A 14,011-nucleotide genomic window follows, 5' to 3' on the forward strand; every position below is an offset into this window, starting at 1 on the left:
AACAGTGTCTATCTGATAAAAAACACTACCTTTAAGTATTTCATAGTTCTAAAGGTTACACAGTGTGACAATTACTTTGTATTATTCTTTACTGTGTCACAGTTGCTTCTATGGATTACACCTGTGTGAGTTTGGTGTCATCATGCTTTCTTGTGTCCGAGGTGTGTGTGTGTGGGGTGGGGGTGGGGGGGAATAGAGCAAGACATTAAGCAAAAATCCCACCCCTCTTGTGAATATATGAGCTTCAAGGCTAAATTATAAAAAAAAAATATCACTGTTACTGAATTATGCTACAAACATTAGTCAATGTTTGTAATTTTTGATGGGGCAAGTACTTTCTTCATTTCACCATCTCTTTAAGAGCTTGTTGCCATGACATGTAACTGCATGTGTTTTGATATTGTAGTGTTATTGTTTTATAGAGTTACTATGCCATGGCCACATTTATCACTTGAGTATTCTTCTGCATTTTAGTTGGGAGTCTATTTGTATTTTAGAACTAGAAACTAACTTTATATTCATAAATTGTTTTCACACTATTAATATTGTCATCACATTCAGTTGTAAGCACCTTTTTCATTTTTTATTCATTTTTAATTACAGGTATGTCATGTTCACTTCCACAAGGATGATGTTATTTGGGAAACACAAATTGTGGATGAAAGGACTGGTCAGTTATTAAGAGCCCCCTTCTCAAACCACGTTTGAGACCAGATGCAGTTCCATCACTACTCCCAAACTGTCCTTCCTACCTTTCAAAGGAAGAAAGTAGACGTGAAGGGCCAGAGGAGAAAAAGCAAAGGCTTGAAAATGAGCAGTTAGCTGCAGCATTACAATATAGTTTAGCATCACAGAAGGACTATGAAAACACTTTCAGCTTCAGTTCTTTAGAAGGGTTGATGTTGTGTACGAAGGAAGTGGATTTGCCCAAAGAGTGGAGTGTGATCGAAAAACACAGTGATTTTGTTTGTTTTTTAAAGATAATAAGAAATCCAGCACCATTAATCACACATTCTGTCATTATAGATAGTAATTTAAATGTTTTATTGTTTAAGAAAGATGTACAAATTAAGACATTAGGAAAAAGATCTTTTCCTGTAATTGTAACCAATATCCATGAAATTGTCAGTGTACTGCAGGAGTTTTCAGACACAGATTGTGGGCACTCAGAAACTTCTATAGATAGTTTTGTAGAGATAGTGAAAGACAGTCTAGGAGTGCTGAAAGACAGTTTACAGGAGAGTGAAAAGGAGATGGTAGACTTTATATATGAACAAGTTAGTCTCATAAATGTAAAGAAATTTAATCATAGGTTTAGTTCTACATTTATGATACTGTGTTGTTTGCTATTTTCAATTTCATCTCATGCTTACAATTTTTTACATAGCAGCTCATTAATGAAAATGCCACATCCTAGCACTCTGCGTAGGATCTGCAGCAAATTTAATGTGAATCCATCTCACGAAAGGCTTGGGGGAAGTAATTTCCTGTCCTATGCAAGACAGAAATTTCAATACTTGAACAGCGATGATGTCAATGTTGTTTTGAGTGTAGATGAAATTCATCTAAATTCTTATTTGTAATATAAAGGAGGTAGTGTTTTGGGCATGTCATATAACTCGGAATGTGCTGCAAATTCAGCATTGGTATTTATGTTGCAGAGTGTCAAGTCTTTGTACAGGGATGTTGTTCACATTTTACCGGTGAAAACCATTTCATCTAATGCATTATACGATGTGCTACTGGCCATAATAAATGGCCTTGAACTAATAGGCTATAGGGTTTTTTGTGTGGTAACTGACAACAACAAAATCAATAGCAAAACCATGTCAATGTTTTCTCTGGATAAAGCTGTTAATATAGATTTTAAACATCCATCTGATCCTAATCGCCGACTTTTCTTTTTAATTGATGCCATACACATTGTTAAAAGCATAATAAATGTATGGCTGAACCAAAAAAGTGATGGTAAAGATATGTTTTATCCTCAGTTTCCAGTTAGAAAAGAAGTGGAAGAGAATAAGTTTTCTGTAGCTTCTTTTAAAACACTGAAACAGATTTATGACATAGATTCCAGTTCTTTAGTAAAATATTGTCACACATTGTCTCTCAAATCACTTTGCCCTACATCGTTAGAAAAACAGAGCATGAAACTAGTGCTGCAGATATTCAATCGACATGTGTCAGAGGTCCTTGAGGTAGCTAGTGATAAATTTGATTTGAGACATGCGCCATCAACAGCAGAATACATTCGAATAATAACAAAATGGTTTGATGTCATGAATGTGAAATCAGTGTTTAAAGGGAAACACAAACAGAATCCTTATATGGATCCGTTGACAACTGATAGCGTTTCTATGCAATTTTTGCTAGATTTTCTAGACTGGCTTGATGTGTGGAAAGCAAAGGGTTTGTCAAGTGGGTTTCTCACAAAAGAAACATTTTTTGCTATTCAGCATACAACATATGCCGTTGTAGAGATTGCTCGATACTGTACTGAAGAGCTAGGTATGAGCTATTTACTGACAGCCAAGCTACAAACAGATGTGCTTGAGCGGCGTTTTGGAAAGTATAGACAGCTTGCATGTTCCCAATACAATGTTTCAGTGACACAAGTCTATGAAGCAGAAAAGAAGCTTCGAATTCAAAGTGTAATGCCTTTAGTTTTATGTTCTCCTTCCTATGGCAATATCACAGTAGGGGCCATAAAAAAATTTATGTTTTCTGAAGTTGAAGAAACAGACACATTAGACATAGAAGTCAGTGTAACTCAAGATGATGTTCTTTCAGTGAAAGATATTGCAACGTCTTTAACTTTCATTGCAGGCTACTGTGCTCATGCAGTGATTAAGAAGCTGAAATGTGAGAGTTGCCTTAATGAAATTGTGATTGAAAAGGAGTTGCCAATAAACGAACATTTTAGTTTGATACAGAGACTTGATCATGGAGGACTAAAATACCCATCAGACACTATTTTAAATATGATTTTCTACATTTATATTGTCATCAGCAAATTTCTCAAAGAACATGAAAGAGATTTTCTTGCCTGTACGAATCAACGTGCTATTGCCTGTGCAGTAGCACTTGCTACTCTTCACGAAAATGACTTTTTATTATTTGATGAGGTATGCTGCAATGGACATTCATCCCAGGCAATAATGAAAAGTGTTGTTTGGGTTGGTGTCAATATATTTTTAAACAACTACTGTAAAAAGGTTAATGGAAAAAAAATTTCAAAAACACTCAGCGAAAACTGCAAACTCTTACAACATAATTTTGAAATCTTTATCTTAGATTCTTTTTAAATCATTAATACAAAACCTGTCATCAGTAATACTGTCACATCAACAAATGCCTCTTAAGCTGAACTAGTCAGGTTAATCTGAAACTAGTCAAACTTACCAAATTGCAACTTATGGCTGAGAGTTTGTATAAATATTTTAATATACAGCTGCTAACAGCTATCAACACTAATAGCCTAACGTGAAATTTTTATCAAAGAAATTAATCTTTAATATAAAGAACCTTACACTAATTCTTTCTCAGTTGAAGTTGGGTGGTGAATGATACATACAGGAGGGAGGGGAGGGGGTGTGGCAGGCAGAGAGGACCAATAGTAATCTTTTTGTAGTATGTGAAACCTAAAAATCAATTTGCTTGCTTTTCCGAGTATGACTTAAACCACTTCTTTGCTGCATGCCTTATTCATAGTATTTCTAATTTGTGTAATAAAGTTATGTGGCCCAACATGGCACATGCCTTTGAGAAAGACAAGACAATGCCATTTTGATCACCTTCCTTTATTATTTTGAGAAAAACTTACACAAACTGTGCTTTAGCAGACTCCACTTTTTTTGCAAACAAGGTTAGTTTGTTTTGGTGATAAATGGAAGACAAGAGCAAAATTGCTCTATAGTGCTCTACATTCTCTGCAACACTTTTCTTTGTATACTGAAGTTATTACTTTAGCTTGTGATACATGTGAGAAATCTGCCAATTTGTAATGATTCATTAATTGTTACTGTTGAAAAAGCTACTATAGTATTTATGCATTCTTTAGGTAGACAAACTTTGATTTCACGTAGTGTTTGTGGTGTTCCTCTGTCTTCTACTACTGTCACTATTATGAGTGCAGATGTGCATGCTGTGACAACTGCCTCTCTTTTTCTGAGTTTGCTACTTTCTCTGCAGCTGTTATAACTGTTGTTCTCTCAACATTTTCTTATGTAGATCATGTTTGCACATATTTTATTACCAATACAAATGGAGAAGCTGGTAGGGGAGGGCTTTGCAGTACTTTCATGGCCTTCTTTGTGTATAATGATTGGCAGGTCTCCTCATCTAATAGTAATGTAATTGTGGAACAGCTCTCACTTCTGTTACAAGCACTATTGAGTGCCACTAATCCTCAGGTTGACTAATTACTGAGCTCTTTAAATAGATGCTTGCTCTGTGCCATAAAGTGCCTTCTTGTTAGCTCATATTTGCTGAGAAGGAAAATATCTGAGGTGGACTCTCAGGTATGCCCTTCTGTTGGCTTTTTGAATATATTTGTTTATAAAAGAATATTAAAAAAGCTTAAGCCTGTCACAATTGCTTTTCACTCACCTAATCTAATTAATGTAACCAGATCATATTCCAACACCACTTGACACGTTTTTGCCACATAACATACACTTACAGTTGGTAATTACTTGCAATTTACAGGGTGACCTAATATAATGTCTATATGCATCGCCATTTTTCTACTACAGTGCTTTCATATGCATTCTTCCTACACAAAACTTTATGGTGCAGTGTTTTATTTGCATTCTTTTAGTGTCCCATTTACTTAAAGACCTTCCATTACTACCCTGGAGATTATAAAATAGCAATTTAATAATTAATGTTGTTCAAAATTTATCATTATTATTCCTAAAATTATGAAACTTAAGTCTCAAGAATGTGGTTATTGTTAGTGTTTGGCCGTGGTGCCCATAAGTCTTAATTATTTTGTCCCTACATAGTATTCATGCTGTACATCTATAATTTTCTATTGTGAACCACTATAATCTAAAATTTTTCTCATTCCATGTGTTAGTGATTATTGACAAGAGTGTATGGAAGATGAACAAAAGAAATAAATAAATTCATTCATACACAGAATTTTTTTACTTAATTTGCATTCATTCATATCAGCATGGTCAGTAGATGAAACTTGTTTTCCACTTCTAAACAATTACCAGTATATATATTTTGGAATGATGATCTGTTAAAGTATTGCAACTAAATAGAGCTGAACCACCACCCCACCCCTTTCCCCAAACTTATGGAAGGATGAAGTATCTAAGCCACTGGTGAGTGCAGCCCAAATGTGATGCCAAATGAAGGTAAGTGTTCATTTTTCATAATTATTTCATCACAGGTCACATCACGTCATAAAACTTCTCAACAGATGAAATGAAAGTTTACTTCGTAGTTGAAATTTATTTATGTGCAATTCATGCAAACAGTTTGTTTCAAAGTATATACTTCTTAGTACAGAAACATTCTTTCTTCAAAGGTATTCAGTTTAGAGCAGCGAAATTCTAACCTGGTAATCTGTATTTTGAGACCTCATGTAATTGCAATACATAATGGAAATTTAGTTAACTTACTGAGAAAAGAGAATTCATTGAAATTTGTATTGGCATACCAAAACTTTATGGCAATACCATTACATACTCTTCTTAGGTCAGTGAGATTTTCTTAATGGAAAGAAAGTTTCTTAGGGAAAGGTGCACAAACTGAGAAGAGATATTATATCATTCATTAGAACTGCATTTCACTTAAAAAATATTAACAGGAGAAATTTCTTTAAATTAAAAAAAAAGCGTGAATACAATGTTGCTGAAATGGTGGACTAAAACATATGTAGAACGTGTCTTTCAGGGCAGCGTTAGTTTTTGAAACGACTCATACAATTGCTTATTACCAGTGCCTCTCTATAGGGGGTGTTATAATTCGAACACTATTTGCCCAATTTTTGTGTTTCTTTTTTTAATTCACAGGTATATCATCCAATCAGGTTTTTAAATGGATTTTGCTACATAAGGAATAAACAGCGGCAATAACAGTGTCTGTAAAATGTTAGCTGCCAGTGTACTACTTTGCAAAGTGCCGTCCACATTATTAGACCTGCGTCTAACTTTAACTTAAAAAACAGAACAAAAACCCTAATAGAAAGTCCGCGAGAGCATACGAGAATCTTTCGCGGGTGGCTTTCAAACAAAATTTTTGTCATTAAAAATCGTCTTACACAGGAGCTGCAAAACGGAAGAATGGTGAATGGTGGTCAGCCATAAAAGATAAATGTATACCGTTGCAGACGTTTAGATTGGCCTTTTCGAGATTTACAATTTATACTACAGCACTTACAGTTTAGGAATGGTATTGGAAAAGATCACACTGGTGGCAAACACTTGCACTTTGTGTAGCTGATGATCTTTGAACGGCTAACCAGACTGCCATCAAACAAGTCGTGACAATCCCCATTAAAGCAACTTTAAAATAAACTACAATGAAATGGGTCCATTCATTTGGGAGTTTTGATGCCTCAGATAATGAAAGTTATTACAGCCACTTTTTACGTCTGGGCTAAAAGGTATGCAGAAATAAGTTACAGACAAAAGAACTGGGTCATTTGAGAAAGGAAATCTTGTAATTCATGAGAGAGGTATGTCAGATTTCTTTACGAATTTTCCTCGTGCGGTTCCTGTAACAGTCTATTGCTGTGGCCAAACGCGAGCACCAGCACCAGACTACGTGCATGACGTCACTGAGCGGGCACGCAGGCTTTCCTCTATAGGGGGTGCTGACTGTATCCATGCCCAGATCTGCACAAGCACTTAGTGATGGCAGAGGAGAATATAGTGGTGGTTGCAATTTTGACAGGGGCTGCAGAGATGGAGGTGGTGTGACACAGACTATTCTGCCCAGTGACAGTGTCACCCAGAATGAAGGCAGTGCAGCAGCTGGAGAGGGTGTGGAATATGCTGCATGGGCCAATGCAAATGGTGAAGGTGGCAGTGGGGATGAAGGGCTCTCTGGCACATGGTCAGTCATGGCTGTGTGGAATTGGTCAAAGTGTTATAACACCAAGCCATCACAGATGTGCACAACATAGAGGTGGCAGTCTCAGCAGTGATGGATAACCACTGGTATCTACTTAGGGTGCTGGCCAAACACTCAGTTTCAGATGGCAGAGGCCAGATGGAATCACTGCAAGACAGGGGCCAGTTGGTTGGTTGATTGATTGATTTATTTATTGATCCATTTCATCTACAGCTGCATGATGTGCAAGAGATATTTGGATTTTTTTGTTAATATTTACAGTTTTACATATAATATACCTTTGTACATAATAACACACATTAATATATCAATTAATGATGAATACTTACATAAATGTTGTTACACTATATACAGAGAGATAAAATACAAATGTTCTTCTGAATGAGACTACATTGGGTAAACACACAAAAATTTGGTTTTGTAGGTATTCATTTACTGTGCAAAAGCAGTGATCAACCAAGTACGACATCAGTTTGGATTTGAAGTGAGCAATATTTTGTGTGTGTTTAATGGTATTTGGTAAGGCATTGTATAGTTTGATACTAGGATGGATAAGGCTGTTTTGAAATAACTTTGTGTTGGTGCTTTGAACATGTACATCTAATTTTTGTCTCGTATCATAGCTGTGTATTGTGTGATTTTGAGTGATGAGTGGTCTTTTTGTATGTAAGTTTTGCTTTAAATACATTATATTTTCAACTATATATATGCAAGTAAGTGGCAGGATCATCCTTTTTTGAAACAATGGTCTACATGATTTGCGATTGTCTACCCCTTCCATTATTCTTATAATTTTTTTTTTTTTTTAAATTTTGAATGTTTTGAGGCATCTCCAGAATTTCCCTAGAACATAATCCCATACTGGAGGTGAGAGTGTACAACTGCATAATATACACACTGAAGGGTGTTGTAGCTGGTACAATTTTTTAATGTATGCAGCACAAAACAAGAAGTGCTTAATTTTTTGTTCATTTGCTCAATATGTGCTTTCCATTTCAAGTTGTCTTGTAGATGAAGTCCAAGAAATTTGGTACAGGCTGTTTTGGCAATTGTCTGTCCATATAGTTCTAGATTGGGTGGTATCAGATTTTTTGTTTGTGCTGTGTGTATATCCATAGCTACAGTTTTTTCAGTGTTTATTATTAAGTCATTGTCATCAAAGTAACATGTTAGCCTGTCAGTGGTTTCTTTTATGTTTTTTACAAGAGTTTCTTCTGAATTTCCTGTAATTAGAACACTCATATCATCTGCAAATTGAAATATTTTACTGCTGTCATTGCTTATGTTTAGGTCACATAGAGTAAGAACAGAACAGGACCCATTACTGATCCTTGTGGCACTCCATATTTAACAGTCAGTAGCTTGGAATAATATTTCCTAATGACTATGTCCCTTGCTTCATCTACACTCCTGGAAATGGAAAAAAGAACACATTGACACCGGTGTGTCAGACCCACCATACTTGCTCCGGACACTGCGAGAGGGCTGTACAAGCAATGATCACACGCACGGCACAGCGGACACACCAGGAACCGCGGTGTTGGCCGTCGAATGGCGCTAGCTGCGCAGCATTTGTGCACCGCCGCCGTCAGTGTCAGCCAGTTTGCCGTGGCATACGGAGCTCCATCGCAGTCTTTAACACTGGTAGCATGCCGCGACAGCGTGGACGTGAACCGTATGTGCAGTTGACGGACTTTGAGCGAGGGCATATAGTGGGCATGCGGGAGGCCGGGTGGATGTACCGCCGAATTGCTCAACACGTGGGGCGTGAGGTCTCCACAGTACATCGATGTTGTCGCCAGTGGTCGGCGGAAGGTGCACGTGCCCGTCGACCTGGGACCGGACCGCAGCGACGCACGGATGCACGCCAAGACCGTAGGATCCTACGCAGTGCCGTAGGGGACCGCACTGCCACTTCCCAGCAAATTAGGGACACTGTTGCTCTTGGGGTATCGGCGAGGACCATTCGCAACCGTCTCCATGAAGCTGGGCTACGGTCCCGCACACCATTAGGCCGTCTTCCGCTCACGCCCCAACATCGTGCAGCCCGCCTCCAGTGGTGTCGCGACAGGCGTGAATGGAGGGACGAATGGAGACGTGTCGTCTTCAGCGATGAGAGTCGCTTCTGCCTTGGTGCCAATGATGGTCGTATGCGTGTTTGGCGCCGTGCAGGTGAGCGCCACAATCGCGACTGCATACGACCGAGGCACACAGGGCCAACACCCGGCATCATGGTGTGGGGAGCGATCTCCTACACCACTGGTGATCGTCGAGGGGACACTGAATAGTGCACGGTACATCCAAACCGTCATCGAACCCATCGTTCTACCATTCCTAGACCGGCAAGGGAACTTGCTGTTCCAACAGGACAATGCACGTCCGCATGTATCCTGTGCCACCCAACGTGCTCTAGAAGGTGTAAGTCAACTACCCTGGCCAGCAAGATCTCCGGATCTGTCCCCCATTGAGCATGTTTGGGACTGGATGAAGCGTCGTCTCACGCGGTCTGCACGTCCAGCACGAACGCTGGTCCAACTGAGGCGCCAGGTGGAAATGGCATGGCAAGCCGTTCCACAGGACTACATCCAGCATCTCTACGATCGTCTCCATGGGAGAATAGCAGCCTGCATTGCTGCGAAAGGTGGATATACACTGTACTAGTGTCGACATTGTGCATGCTCTGTTGCCTGTGTCTATGTGCCTGTGGTTCTGTCAGTGTGATCATGTGATGTATCTGACCCCAGGAATGTGTCAATAAAGTTTCCCCTTCCTGGGACAATGAATTGACGGTGTTCTTATTTCAATTTCCAGGAGTGTATTTCCACATATTGTTCCCTGTTTTGAAGATAAGAGCTGAGCCATTTTTTAGCTGTTCCCCTAATGCCAAGATTTTCTAGCTTGCATAGCAATTTGTCATGATTTATGGTGCCAAATGCCTTTGACAAATCTAAAAATATGCCCAAGGTAAGTTTTTTGTTGTCTAACACTATCAGTGTCTCTAACAGAAAGGAGTGACCTGCAGATTCAGTTGAGCGATTTGCTCTAAATCCATGTTGAGATTCTGACAGAATGCTATTTACCTCTAAGAAGTCTGTTAACCTCTTATTGAAAAGTCTTTCTAATATTTTTGAGAAAACAGAAATAAGTGCCAATGGTCTGTAGTTGGAAACATCGTCTTTGTTTCCTTTCTTGTATAATGGCTTTACTTTTGCTATTTTCAAACATGAAGGAAAAGCTCCTGTAGCAAAAGATAGGTTACATGGGTGGGTTAAGGGCTCAGTAATCAAGTCCCCACACTTCTTTATAATGAAATCAGGTATATCGTCTATACCTGCAGAGTGTTTCATTTTGAGACTTTTTATTGTAACCTGAACTACTTCTACATTTGTTGGGTACAGAAACATTGATCTGCTTGAGACTTTTTTCCCTGTTTCTGTATGCTGTTTTCTATTAGAAGTCTGTTGTAATAGTTTCTCTGTTACATTTATAAAATAGTTATTAAACATATTAGCTACTTCCTGTGGGTTATTAATGTTTTCCAAGCCAGCCTTTAATACTATATTATTAACTCTACTTTTGTAAGATTTGGTTTCTTTTTTTACAACTTGCCAGATTGCTTTGGTTCTGTTTGAAGCATCTCCTATGTATTTGTCATTGTCTCGTTTCTTTGCCTCCTTTATTATTTTATTTAAGATAGATTTATATTTTTTAAAGTAACTATCAAACTCCTGAGTTGTGTTGTAGCTTCTTGCAATATTGTGAAGGTACCATTTTCTAGCACAAGATTTCCTTATACCACTAGTAATCCACTTGTTGCTTTTAGTGGTTTGCGTTGTTTTGGCTTTCAATGGAAAAGCAAGATCAAAATAATATTTAAAAATATTCATGAATGTCTGAAACTTATCGGAAATGTTTTCTGTATTATACACTATCTCCCATGATTATTGCTGGAGATAATTCTGGAATGTTCGTACTGCAGTACTACTGAAAGTTCTTCCCATGTGTGTAGTCTTCCTCATGTAATTATAGGATGGATTAGTGTTTACACAAAAGCTTATAGCCTGTGCACTTTTTATTACAACTGATTTATATTTTGTTTTGGAGCTTATTATTATTTGGTCTATAGTAGTGCTAGAGTAATTCGTTTCACGTGTAGGGGAGTGGATTGTAATCTCCAAATTTTTGGCTGTTAAAATGTTCATCAGCTCAGATTTTGAATTGCTTTGCTCATTAAAGTCTACATTTAGGTCTCCACATATAAAAACTGTTTTTCTATTTGTTACTACTTTATTTAGTAAAGTATCATGCCGAGTGTTGAATTTTTTTAGATGGGTATCTGGAGATCAATATAAACATATTACAATTAACTTGAATGCTGGAATTTCTATGCCTGATATTTCAAAATCTTTCTCAGTGTTTAAGGATTCAACATTGTCTACGTTATTGAATTCGATATCTTTCTTTATGTATATGCAGTTCCCTCCATGTCTAAACTTATTTCTACAAGTTTGTGCTGCTAACACATAATCCATTATTTTCACTGTCTTTAACTCATTTTCTGTCAGCCAGTGTTCAGTTAAGCATAGTATATTAACGTATCGGAGTTCACTTGATAGCAAGATTTCTAGCTCTCTTACTTTATTCCTAAGGAGTGCTACTGGAGGTGGTGTTGATAGGTGCACTAGTTATCCTAATTTGGTCTTGAGCCTTTTTGGGAATAAAAATCTTGTAGATGACATGGTTGCCTTGCATTTCTTCCCACTGGAACTGCTGAACTTCCTCCTGTTGCTGGGGTGGTAGTAGTAGATTGTTGGTGTTCACTGATACATGTAAAATTAGATGTCCTTGGTGATACTTTTGAGACTGGATCTGTTGATGTCCTTAGTGGGTCTCCTGTAGGTACTGCTTCTGGTTTCCAGTGCCCAGTTCTTCTTGTTATATCTTGAATATCTTTGGGTGTGGAACTTGGTTCTGCTGCTTTTTTTGGGTTAAATGCTTTTGCCGGTATCACAGCCTGGTTTAGTCGATGGTAGTTTTGTTCCGCTGTGTCTTCTTCGGTGATTGGGTGTCAGTGGGAGCAGATGGAGTAGCTCTGCCAAGCTACTATTGACAGTGGGAGTGAACCTATATGAACCCCAGAACCTATTGAGGGCTTCTTCGGTAGAAGGTTCTGTGATATAGTCCCATAGTGCTCAGAGCCATTTGAACAACAGTTCATCCTGATATGAAGGATCAGGGTCAAAGGGCAACTGAGAAATAGCATCTGCATGTTGTGCAGGGGGTTGTCAGTAAATCTCATAGTTATAGCATGACAAAAACAGAGTCTAGCATTGCAGGTGATGGGCTGCTTTGTCCAGTAAAGACGCTGAAGGATGGAAAAGAGAAACCAGAGGTTTATGATCAGTAACCACATGAAATTTAAGAGCATATAGGAAAACATGAAACTTTTTGAGTGCATACACAATAGCAAGGGTATCTTTTTCTATCTGTGAGTATAGCTGTTGCATCTGATTCAGTGTTTTGGAAGCATATGCAATAGGGAGTTTGGAACCATCTGAATATTTGTGTGTGAGAATGGCCCCAAGACCATACTGGGAGGAATTTCTGGCTAAAGCAAGATAATGGCCCAGTTAGAAAGTAATCAAGCAAGGCACTGAGTGTAATTTTTACTTCAGTAGAGTAAATGTACACTCACATGGATTCGACCAGTGAAACGGAGCACCTTTATGTATGGGAGCATGCAATGGCTGAGCCACTGTGGCTGCACCAGGAAGAAATTTATGGCAGTACACAATTTTTCTGAGAAAGGCCTGCACCTCTTTAAGATTGGTAGGACATGACAAAACTGTAACGGCATCAAAAGCTTGACACCAGCACATTAGACCTAAAACCCAAGATATATGACAGATTGCTGAAAAAATATCAATTTGTCCAAGTTACATTTCAATCCAGCAACCTGCAGCATTGTGAGCAAGGCATGAAGGTTCTGCAAATGTTCATTTGTTGGGGAGCCTGAAACCACAATATCTTCTGAGTGCACCTCACCACAGAGACTGTGAGTTGCTCTAAAAATCATTGGAAAATGGCAGGGGTGCTAGCCATGCTGAATTGTAGGCATTAGTATTAATATAGCCTGAATGGGTTATTCACTATGAGGAAGCAGCTGAAAATACGCATCCAATAAGTCTATTTTGGAAAACTATTGACCCCAGGATGCTGTGCAAAGAGTTCACCCTGGTGGGGTAAGGGATAAGTATCAATAATAGACTGTAAATTTACAGACTTTTTAAAATCTTGATGGAGCCGAAGGTTACCATTAGGTTTTGTGACAATTATCAACAGAGTAGACCATTTACTAGAGGAGATGGGCATGATAACACCCAAAGATGTAAGTCAATGTAGTTTTAATTTAACTTGATCCTGTAAAGTTAAGGGGTTGGGTGGGCTTGAAAAAAATGGGGTGCACTGTTGGTTTCACGGCAATGAGAACCTTGTAATCAGTAGCACACCGTAAACCTTCCACAAACACAGAAAGGACATTCTGAGCAGAGCATGTATGGTTGTTGGTATGGAATTTGATCCAATACCAAATGCACTTTGTTGGAGATAGGAAATCCAAAAATTTTGAAGGCATCTAACCCAAATAAGTTTTCAGTGTTAGCATTATCCACTATTAGAAAGATCAAAGTCTTTATACATAATGGAAATAGAAAGCTGTCACAGTACAGGTATTTGTTGTTCATTGTAACTGAACAACTGGTGAGAGACAGGAAACAATGCCAGTGATCCAGTAACCAGATAGATCTGAAAATTTAACAAAGTCACTGCTGCACCCATGTTCCCTTGCATTCTTAACATCTTGTCCATAACATGTACTTCAATGTAGAGTTTCTTGGGGCTACAATCACTTGGGAAACAC

This window comes from Schistocerca serialis, chromosome 3 (genome assembly GCF_023864345.2).
Source record: "Schistocerca serialis cubense isolate TAMUIC-IGC-003099 chromosome 3, iqSchSeri2.2, whole genome shotgun sequence".
NCBI lineage: Eukaryota > Metazoa > Arthropoda > Insecta > Orthoptera > Acrididae > Schistocerca > Schistocerca serialis.